This window comes from Lactuca saligna, chromosome 4, assembly GCF_052625555.1.
Source record: "Lactuca saligna cultivar CGN05327 chromosome 4, ASM5262555v1, whole genome shotgun sequence".
Classification (NCBI taxonomy): Eukaryota; Viridiplantae; Streptophyta; class Magnoliopsida; order Asterales; family Asteraceae; genus Lactuca; species Lactuca saligna.
In genome coordinates, this window is record NC_136420.1 from 151,475,620 (window position 1) to 151,488,275 (window position 12,656).

Genomic DNA, 12,656 nt, shown 5'->3' on the forward strand with positions numbered 1-12,656 from the left:
CGGTGAGTTGTAAGCCAAAACTTACCCATAGTGGAACTCGGCAAGTCGATGCCCAGACTCGACGAGTTTAAGGCAATCTCCTTAGATCAAGATCAGACTCGGCGAGTTGTTCATACAACTCGGCGAGTCACAGTATAACCTATTCATCAGATGAAGATGAACTCGACGAGTTGTTCATACAACTCGGCGAGTAGGATGAAGGACTTGAACATCAGTTTGTAAGGAGAACCCGTCGAGTCGATGCCTAACTCGACAAGTAGAAATAGAATTCAGGACAGTCGTTTGGTCATGGACTCAGCGAGTTGGCGAGCCAACTCGGCGAGTCGGGTCAACTAGAAGTTGACTCTGACTTTGACTTAGGGCATGATCAGGGGTAAAATGGTCATTTTACCCAAAGGTCAGTTAGCAGTTTTTGACTAAGTGTTTGGTGGGAATACAGCCGGAGGATTTTAGGAACAGCAGCAGCAGCAGCAGTCAGACTATTCCCATGAAGATCAGCAGCTACTCCGAGGTGAGTTGCCTTCCAGTAGCGGTGGGTCTAAGGCCACAATGTCGGCCCACCAGTAGGAGTTGTATGTTAGATGATTGTCTTTGTGATATCATCTAGGTTTGCTGCTACCTGATATGTTATATGTTGGCATGGTATGTTGTATGTGATAGTAGTAGAGTTCGGTTGCTAGGACTGAAGGGTGGTCAGACACTCCAGATATGTATGATATGACGTTTGCGTTATGATATATGTGATGGTAGTAGTAGGGGGTGAAATAGTCCCTGAGGTTCGGTTGTTAGGACCGAAGGGTAGTCAGCACCCCAGAATAGCTCGACATGGGTAGGTCAGCACCCCATAATGGCTTGACACGGGTAGTCGGCACCCCAAAATGGTCGTACCGGGTAGTCAGGCACCCCATAATAGCCTGGCAGTATGTATGATATGTATTGTATGGTATGTGGTACGATGGGGGAACTCACTAAGCTTTGTGCTTACAGTTTACAGTTTTGGTTTTAGGTACCTCTTCATCGAAGGGGAAGGAGCTGGCTCGGTAGCGGCACATCATGCACACACATTGGTTTCCGCATTTACTAGATTTCCCTGGGATTTATACTCTGATGTTTCGATTGGTTGTATGACTTGACTTTTGAACATGGTTTATGTCGTGATGTAGTTTGGTCAAATAATGTTTTTATTTTTAAAATTTTCTAAAGTAATGTTTTAAAAACGAAATTTTTGGATGTGAAAATTGGGTCGTGACACCACCCCTATATATAAGTGTATTTAGCAAAAACACTTTCATTTCACACATTTCCTATCCAAAAACACCCCCAAAATGCTCAAAAGTATCATCCATAAACCTTCAAATCTTCATAGATTTTACCCAGATTCCTACAAATCTTCATATTCCCATCAAGAACATTCATAATATCTTCAAATCTTCAAACAAACACTCAATAACACAAGAACAATTTTCAAAACATCATAATTTCCCCAAGAACACCAAGCCCCAACCGATAATCCCATTTTCCGACCGAAAACCCATTTCAACACTTCAAATAATTCCAATTAATTTTGTAAGTATTCCTCACATAATTAGTTTATTATTTAACTCATTATTTAAACTAATAGCTTATTAAGTCAAATACAACGTCGAATACAAATATTTTAGGATAAGGTTATTTCGCACGTACGCTTACCCGAGGATCGTCTCTAAAACTCGCTATTCAAGCTAATGCACATTTGAGGTAAGTTCATACACTTAAAATTTTAAAGTTTTTAATGTTTTAGGGGGAGGGGAGGGGGGAATACAAATAAAACACAATGACTTTTGTGTTTTTAAACAAACATTTTAAACAGTTTTAATAGTTTTGCAATTGATTCAAACTGAGTATTTGCTACATTTCCTAAAAATATTCATATATTTTTTAACCCTTTTGTAACATTTCGAGCATAAGGGTATTTTATATTCATATAATTAGATTGCAAATGTTTTAAGTATATTACAGTTAAACTATAGCTGATATAGTTTGGGAATCACAACACTATTTTACTAAGTACAATACATAAAACAAGAACATTTATTCAAACTATAATAGGTATAGTTTGGGAAACACTAATCTAATAAAATGATACAAGTATATGTTACTAAAATAATTATTTAAGCATAATTATTTTACACTATAAAGTACATTAATTCAAGGCAATACATACAGTTTTCAATACAACAGAACACTACAACACTACACGTAAACTAGTTAATACAAGGTTGTAAGGCACTACTTCAATTGTATCCAACAAGGTACGACACTAAATCCTATATAGTATAACCAGAGTATGCTAGAGGGAGAGCGTGAGATTTGTCTATAGATCTCTATGGGACTGACAATCCCACACCTAAACTACTAGCTATAGTTAGGCCAGTAGGCCTGGAGTGACAAATATCGTAACTTTCAGATGCTTGAAGAATGTCTTAGAGGTCACTAGGTCATTTCAAGCAAGGTTATATGAAACTCACAACATTATAACTAAAACATATGTTTACGGGATTAACACTACTTTAAGGGTTTTATTTGATGTTATTTTTTAAAACTACATTACTCTATAATACACTACTTTACACTACATTTGGTGGTATCCAGGCATTCATACAAGGTTTTCATACAAACACTACAATGATACACTACTATACACTACAGCTGGTGGTATCCAGGCATTCATAGAAAGGTTTTCATACAAATACAATTACAATACAGTATTTTATAGTACTGAGTACACTAATACAATATACATTTACAAGGAATATACATGACTACACTATATTCACTTTAGAAAACATTGGGTTTTTTAGAGTAACATACCATCATTTTCAAAGTACAAAGAAAATTTTCCATCACTAAAATATACGTATGAACTCACAACTTAAATGTTAATACACTTTCAAAATTACTTGTATTCTCAGGGAACCGGTAAGATAGGTACACCTACATGTTTTGAGAAGATAGAGCTTGTAGACTAGCATCTTTTATACTTTTTCTATACATTTTGATGTCATACAAATTATGTATTGAACAGATGTAAATAATTTACCTTATCAATGTAATGGTTGTGTTTTCTTTGATTCCCATTATACAATTGTTGTAATACTATACAATAGTTGTGATACTGTAGATGACGTCCTCCGCCCCCGAACGTTTCCGCCGTTCCGGTTTGGGGGTGTGACAATTTAAAACTCAATCAATCTCTATGTATTGTTTCGACATAATTAACTTTAATTACACACTTGATTTTTATTTTTATAAAATTTGTAACTCTCTCATTAAGAGTCAGATTTTTACCAATCTTATATCCTTGGAATCACATTAACAAGTATTTTTCAAATACGTTAACCAGCTTTGAAGAGGGTACAACTTTCGGATGTTTATTTTTTATCCTAATAGTCGATTTAACAATAAATGTAGTGGCACATTTGATTTTTATTATCTCATAAATCAAATATTACAATCTTAAGCTATTAGATCAGTTTTTTCTACTCTCTCCTAGCAGTGGTTAGTAACAGAATCTTCTAGATTGTCACACTTGGTGTGATTAAATGATGCGACATGCTGAGTATCTAGTTGATATTTAACAATGCAACTTGTTGAGTTTCTAAGCGATGTATAACAATACAACTTGTTGAGTTTCTAGATGATATTTAATGGTATGACTTACCAAGTTTCTAGTCAATATTTAATAATGCTACTTGTTGGGTGTATTGTCGACATTATTGTTATGACTTGCTATGTGTTAAGTTAAAAATTATTAGTGAGACTTGTTGTATGTCAATTCGTCATATATATTGGTTTAAATACTTGTAATAATGTGAAATTATCTCTGATGTAGTTAAATTACATAACTAATGTTGAAGTTACAAGATTGTACATATTATTACCCACTAAACTTTTTAGCTTACACTTGATTATTCTTGGTGGTTACATGACCTTGTAATGTGGATAAAGGGAAAGGCTCCTTTTAGTGATCATGATAAGGTCTAGTTATGATTTTTGTTGTAAAACATTCTAATGTTGTAAAACATTCTAAACCCAGATTTGATCCTTGGGTGTATATTTTATGTATTGGGTCTATGATGACTACTTGTACTCATGGTTTAATGTAATTGTACACCGTATTCTATTTGGATTGGTAATGATTTTTTGGTGTACTTTATATTAAATTTTTGGGTGTTACATTTTGTTAGACCATAGATGTGCCATGCTCATAGAAGTAAAAGAATTCAAATTGCTAAAAATTTCAGTACCAATTTCCAACTATATTTGGTGGAAAATGGAAGGGGTGAACGTAGATTTTGATACTATTACTGGTCTAATATCAAATTTTATCCAATGACCTTTACACAAGATATGTACTTTAAAAGTTTTGCAAGCTAAAAAGTGCTAGCGATGCAACGTGTTGTCCGCTTTCCTTCCATCCTAGTGTAATAAAACATATACTAAAATGAAACATATTTTATTTAATGGTTAAAAGAAATTATTTCTTAAGAATGAAACTTAGGTGTTATCATATTTTCCTCTAAGTTCTAAGGAACTTGGTTCCTAATGGATTTTCAAAAAGGAGATGAATGTCGATGAGACAATTTATAAATTCTAGCTTAAGTGAATCATTGAAAGGTTTAGGCAAAACATGGAATTGAGTCTTTTAATATGTAAGTTATGATAGTATAGATGTACACTATTAGATTGTGATTGTCTTTGTAGTTATACAAAATCCAGTTATTCTTAAGATGGATGTCAAAACATCATTATTAATTGGTGATCTTGATGATGAAGCTTTGATTAAATATTCGATAGGTTTTATTATATTTAAATACAAGTATAAGGTCAGTAACCTTAGACTATTAGATTGTTCATTGTATGGACTAAAACAAGCTCCCAACAATAAGTTGAAACACAATAAAGTTATTGTCAAATGACTTTGCTTTAAACCATTGTGATAAATGTATTTATATAATATTTGATGTTATCCTTACATGTGTGATCATTTTCTCGAATGTTAATGACATACTAGTTTTTGGTATTGACTAAAATCATGAATATGAAACTTAGAGGTTATTATCATCAAAATTTTCCATGAAGGGCATGGGTGAGGCCAATGTAATCCTTGGGATAAGGATTAAATGGGCCAGCAAATAAATTGTTATTACACAATCATATTATATTAAGAAAATTCTTAATAAGTTCAATTATGGTGATTGTTCTCCCATGAATACTTATACGCATCCTAGTGTGGAACTAATGTAAAATATGGGGATTATGTATCAAAATTAGAATAGTTAAAAGGTATAGGTTGTTTGATGTAAGCCACAATAAATGTTACACCCTATATTGCTTTTGAGATAAGGATGTTGATTGAGTTAAAAAGTAACAATAGCAAGAGGTTGAAAGAGTATTCATGTACCTTAAAGGACCATGAATTTTAGTTTGAGTTATTTGGAATATCATTCAGTTTAGTTTCATATGTAAATTTGATATCTAACATGGATGATCATTCCTTAATGATCCATTGGGTATTCTTGCTTAGGGGATGTGTTATCTTAAGGGAATCTGAGAAGAGAACTAGCAATACAAAATAAAAAATGGAATATGATTTTATTGCTTTATATAATTCTGATGAAGAGGAAGAATGGTTAAGGATTTTAACTTATGAGATTTCATTACGGTCAAAACATATTTCATGTATTTCTATACAATATGATAGTGTTGCCACTTTGACTAAGAAATACAACCAAGTTTATAATATAAAATCTACACAACTATGCACTAGGTAAGCTAGAGTATAGCTTCTTAACAATTCATTTGATAAAGTGTATTTCTGGTACATAATATAAATGAATCACCCATGTATTTGTAAAGTTTAATCGCACTTTAAGAGGTTGGAGACTTGTGCTTGATACAATAATGAGTGGATTATGACACACAAGTTTATAAATTGGCCAAGATTTATTTTACTAGATGAACATAAAAATTTGTATGCATTGTATCTTTAGATATTCAAATATGTTGGTGGGTTAAATTTTTAGTACACATTGATTTTTGAGTATTTAAAATATGTAAAATGCTAACATGAAATTTTAATCGATTCGATATATTTATTTATGTAAATATTTGAATTGTTTAACTTATGTTGTAAATTCGAGGGTTATACTAAAGTAGGGAATGATTGTTGGTGATTTTGGTAATTATTGACTATTAAGAATAATTGGCAATGTTCTAAAAACCTCCACAAAATTTTGACATAGAATATAATGGAAAATCTTAATCATAATGATGAAATAAGGATATTAGATGTAGTTTTTGCTCTGCATAGAGGCACCTCATACTTCCTAACAACAAAACGGCATGTCAAACCAAGTTGCCTAACATCCGAATGTTGGCTAACAAAACCACACTTGTCGGTTGAGCATTATGTGGTTTAAATCACAAAACTTTCCTAACCAAGCCTTAATCGGATTTTCAGGTCTGAATTATTTTGGGGTGGTTTGGTGGTCTATTTAATGATTTGACGATTCAGTTTTAAGTTTGAAACAAAAATTGAGTTCAAATAAAAAATCGATTGGTTAGCAATATATTTTGGCTTAACATAAAGAGATATAATTTATCATAATCGATTATTTAATATGTTGGTCAACCATTTTCTAAAACACAAAAAAAAACTCATTGGTTTATCAAATTATTTTTGAGCCATGAACAAGAATTATATATATTTATATAATTCTTAACATTTCCAACATACATATTAAGACCAGAAGGAATGGCCAGCAAGGTTGTTGGACAAAGAAGGACGTGAAGCTGAACCTATGTAGGTGATTTTATGTGAGTAACCATTTATTATCACATAGTTATCAAGGTGTTAATAATCTGTACCATATTTGGAATAAAAAGAATGGATGTGTAATTATGTTGTGGGGTAATGTACATGCCATTAAATACAAACTAGTGATGAGGCTCATGCGTTGCATGGGTCATATTTTTTTTTTTGATGTTTAATGGGTCACGAAATTAGGATGCTATAATTAGTTGAATATCAAATTAAGATGCTCAAAAATCACATGAATTATATTTAGTCACAACTGAGAAATCAAGGAGTCACACACAAAAAACTTTTAAATAGAAATGCATTTGATGATCTTCAACTTAAGATCCAGCTACAAATTAACAAAACTTATCATTAGTCCATTCATTATAGTTGATTATGAGGTGTAATGGTTATTTACTATTCATCATCTCTTTTAAACAGAAGGGTAAAATGGTCCTCTACTCAAATTAAACAGTTCATTTAGTCCAAAGGGTGAAATGGTCATTTTCAAACTTAGACTGATCATTTACTCGAAAAATGAAGCACACAATACTACTCTAAATAAAAATCATTTACATACTTTTATATAGGAGGGTAAAATGGTCATTTCCTCACATTAACCCATTAGTTGATTAATCCAAAAAAACACAACCCCTAATTTACAATATAAAAAAGGAATTTGCATCTAATGAATCAAGCATCTATTAGAAAGATCATTAGCAACAATAATATTTTCCTTTATCATTTTCTTATACAAACCAACTGCTTTTTCCATATTACCCCTTTTAGGGAATCAATAAATCTAAATGTTGTAAGTTACAAGACTTGGAGGGGTATTAAGATTTGTGCGAATAAGTAAACTTAAAGAGCACGGACAAAGAAAAGTAATAGAGAAACAAAACAACAACTTAATTGTGAAAGGTCTAGTATGCTCAAGAATCATTTTAAAGTGATATTGCTAATTAACATATGATACTAATGGGTCACACTAACAACAACTTGATATAATTGATTATTTATTAGCAACTGATTTTAATAAATATTCAATAAAACTCTTATAGTTAAATTAAAAATGATTTCTTTCTTGGAAATAATAATATTTCATTAGCAAGTAACATATTATTTCATAATGTATGAATTAATAAGTCATGTATAACATTTTGGACTAGGTAAGCCTTTTTTCTTTTAGCAAAAAACAAAGTTTATATCTTATAAACTTTACGTTTATAAAATATAAACTTCATTTTCTCTTTTTCTCCATGATGGCCGAAATTAAGAGAGCCATAAGGGGATATGGCTTTCCAATTTGTATAATCAAAAGTAATAAGAAGCATTGGGGACAATCTCGCTAGTAAATGCATGGGTGCTTAATGGTTAAAGCGCCATGAGTATTGTGCATGCTTTAAAAGGTGGAAAAGGCTTTCATTTGTTGTTGGTTCTTCACTCTAAAACTATAACCTCCTTAGAAGAGGTTACTCTCTCTCTCTCTCTCTCTCTATATATATATATATATATATATATATATATATATATATATATATATATATATATATATATATTGTTAATATTTAATTGAAGTTACATGCATCTTCATGCCCTCTTTAAGTTCATATTCGTTATGAACTTAAACTTTAAGGGTTTAAGAGTCGATGGACTAGCATCTATATCAAGTTAAGTCATTGTTGATTTATCAAAGGTTCCACTTCCTTCATCAACTTCCAAGCCTCCTAAGAGCATCCAGAGAACAACAAAGGTTGTTATTTCTTCATCCTTTATATGGGTGGTATTTAATCTTTCTATAACTTGCAAGAAGATCCTTGGTGGGTATAAAATGTTATGTTATGTTCAAAATTCAAGTCTTCTTTTTGCCAAATCTTTGTAGTTTTGAAACTAATTTTGAACTAAAACCTAACAATTTGTATCAAAGAGCCACCTTGCAAGTTTGGTTATATTTTTTGATTTTTGGAAGTCTTAGTTTTAAGATCATATAGATAACTTGTTTTGTATAAAAATAAGTTCATACATATTTTCTATGATAACTTTATATTTCTTATTTTATGTGACAAAAGTTTCATGCATCTTTTGTCATTTAAAGTTTTCTTAGAAAAACAAAGGTTGTTTTATGTGTATGTTGATGTATACTATGTGCATAAACTATCCAATGACCATTATGATTATTGTGGTGTTGTGTTTTTTTTGTTTTTATTATAAAAATAGTTGTAATAATTTATTTATTCATATGGTATGTAATAACTAAATGTATTAGTTTTCTTGTTTATTTTTGTAAAGTAATATCTTAGTTTTTAGAAATAATTTATATGTACAAAGATGTAACATGAAATGAAGTTGGAGCCGTTTTTTGAAGACAAAAGGGAAAATTTCGAGTTCATCATGTGTTGGGCAGAAAGATGACACTTTCTGAAAAGTGTCATGAATGCTACACATGTGTTGTATATATGTTGAAAAGAAAGATGTCACTTTCTGAAAAGTTTCATGAAAGCTAAAAATTTCCTTTAAAGAATCCTTTCAAATCTTTTGCAAGCAATCGGTATTTACTCAAGTGGGAGCTTCTACAACTACATTACAAGAAGATTTTTTGTCCCCTTAAATTTCCCTTTAGGAATGGACTTGGCATCTTTGTGTTGGCTCACAAAAATGTCATTAGTTGGTTATGTTTATGCACATATCTTTTTATGCATGTTTGTATTGTATATTTTATGCATTTATTATGTGTGGTTGATAAATTATTTTTCACATGGAGTTTGGTTTTCAAAATTGGACATAAAATAGAACAAGTTATTATTATAAAAATAAAACTCGATTTTATAAAATCATTAATAACGACAAATTTTAAAATACTCCATTATAAGTTTTAAAATTGTGATTTTTGCAACTGATACAAACTCAAAATATATGAGTAATAAAATGAATTTGTATTAAAGATATAAAGGTTTATATGCACTCAAACTTAATACTGGTTATTAAAATTGAATTGCGTCAAATTATATAAAAACTAGCTTTTTATATAGGACCTTTAAAAATGATTTTCTTTTGAAAATTGATAACATGGTTTATTATATGCATGTAACAAACATGATATCGTATGTTTTTAAACTAGAATTATAAAACATATAAAGACCCTTTTTTTACAAACCTCAAACCTATGAAATCCTTTCGAAGAACTCTCGTACATATCTTGTATGCACTAGTGGGATAAAGGATACCTAACCTCTTAGTGTTAACTTTGATGGTCGTGGTGTCTTCATGATTTCTATAACCAATTTATAGGTTGATTACACATGTTTTTCAAATTTGAATGATTTGATTGGAAATCTTTTGTGATAACAGATACCTAAGTAAGAGAGATCAAGGCACAGATGAGATCAAACATGTCTAATTAAATTTGTTATTAGCGATCCATAAATCTTGAATTATAGAGTGAGATATAATTGATAATTGATATTTATTGGGTTGAATTCAAATGGATGTGACAAAGGATAGCTAACCATTTATTTGTTTTCCAACTTGGATCCTAGACTTTGATAATTAATGTTTTTGGAAACTAAAAGGGTATTAATTATTGAAGATTAAATACTAAATAAATTTTGTTAAAATTTTGTAATTAAATAATTCATTGTCATTATCATGAATTGTCATTTTCTTTAATGACTTAATGAAACAATAACATTCACTAGATACAACTTCAATGAATGGGTTCGTGTCTTAAGAGACAATCTCGTCAGAGATATGAAATTGTATACACTTAAAGGTCCTAGTCCTAAACTATTTGCTTTGAGCAATAAACCTGAACATGATACCTAGTAAAGGCATCACTGTGATGCTAAAGATGCTTCTAATATCAAGCTAGGAATACTTACTCTTGACTTCTAGGAAATCTTAGACAATTTAAAACATATATATGATGATATAACATGTCAAACAATATTTGAATAAATACAATATTATTTTATTTAAAGCTAGTTTCAACATTGGAATAATGTAAGGCTAAAAGAATTGCCTTGTGTGATCCAGGAGGCCCATGTTTTATGGACTGAACACCTTTAAGCCCAAGAAATCTACTAAAGCCCACATAGATGGATCTTATTTCTTTTGTGAAGAAAATGGACACTAGAAGAGGACTTAATCAACTATTAGGAAAGAAAGTTTGGAAGAGACTAGTACTTCTAGTATCTACTAGATAGAACTCATACTTTTCATATAAAACTTAGGTACTTGGTACTTAAATGTTAATCTAATATTTGTAAATGGCTTGTAGATATTTACTGAAAAGTACCAGTTGAGCACAATCAAGTTGGAACTACACTAGTTTTAGGTCAAAGGGATCAAGACACAATATTCTTTTGGAGACTTATTGGCATTATCATATGACACCATTTTGAGCTAGCCTCAAAACTACATAGCCCATAGGCTTGAACTAGATGAAATGATATATATTTTATTTTCTTGGTAAATGAATTCATCATTTACGCCATATTATGCATAGGACATAGTATTTGATCATGTTGTAAGCATATCAAAGGATACTAATTGACTACATGGTTAAGTCACCGGATGACTAAGATAGCATTCTAAGAGTAATTTAGAAGCACTGAGAATATATATATATATATATATATATATATATATATATATATATATATATATATATGTGAGACAATCAATTTAGAAAGGATCTTTATGGAAAGAGCTACACAAGATGTTAATTTCTAAACATATATAAATAATTATGAATTACAATTGGATTTTGACTTTATTATGGAATGAAGTGTAAGTCTTGTTAGGATGAGGTCTAAATAAAACATAATGACACAATCTACTACAAAATAGCAATACAGTACTTTAGAAGTTGAATTCAAATATGAATGGATGAATGGGATCATTGAAACACTATGTTGATTTGTGCCATTCAAGGATCACATAGAAATCTTTGTGACTTCGATTATACTTAATCTAGCTAAGAGACTCTATGTCACGAAAGAACACCAATCATATTCTCTAAGATATTTAACTATACTTAGAGTAAAGATAAGTATGGAGATGATATTAGTAACATAATTCATACAAATTAAATTCTTTAAGACCCATTGATAAAGTCATTCTTTTGAACTAAGTATGAATGGTCACACTTCAGCTGTAAGACTTTATTATTCTAGAAATAGGATTTTGATTTGGATTTAGTATTTGGATATTGGAACATTATAACAGAAACTGTTAGATAATGTTATGATATATTGGGATATAGTCATCACATTAATATTGTTGCATTATATATTAATATGTTTAATCCATGAATAATGTTATTATTCTAAAAGTTGGTAGTTGGTTATAATTATGGTAGAAATTATGAAGTAAGACTAATATGAATTGGATTGGTCAGCTCTTAGTAGATGAAAGTAGGCAAATGGTTGTAACCAAGTTTCATAGATACTTGTGAGAGAACTAGTATTGAACTAACCCGCATGAAGATCATCTCATGGAACGCTATCAGGAATGATACTTGATTAGAAGGTACTATCTTTGTATCCTTAACACATAAGATACATAGCAGTACTTAAGTGTAGGTAGTACTATCCTTTGATATGGTCAAATTTTGTTCCTTAACCAAGCAATTATAAAAGCCATTTTCAGGTATGGTGTGAACTATGCAAGAGGCTTATATAGTTAAGATGGTAATTGTTCCACCTATTTGTTGAGAGTTAGACATCTAAGGCGCCTTACCAAAAGTTGAACAATTAATGAGATTCACTGTGATCCGTATCTCATGTTCAACATGATGCATGTAGCAAAGGGATAA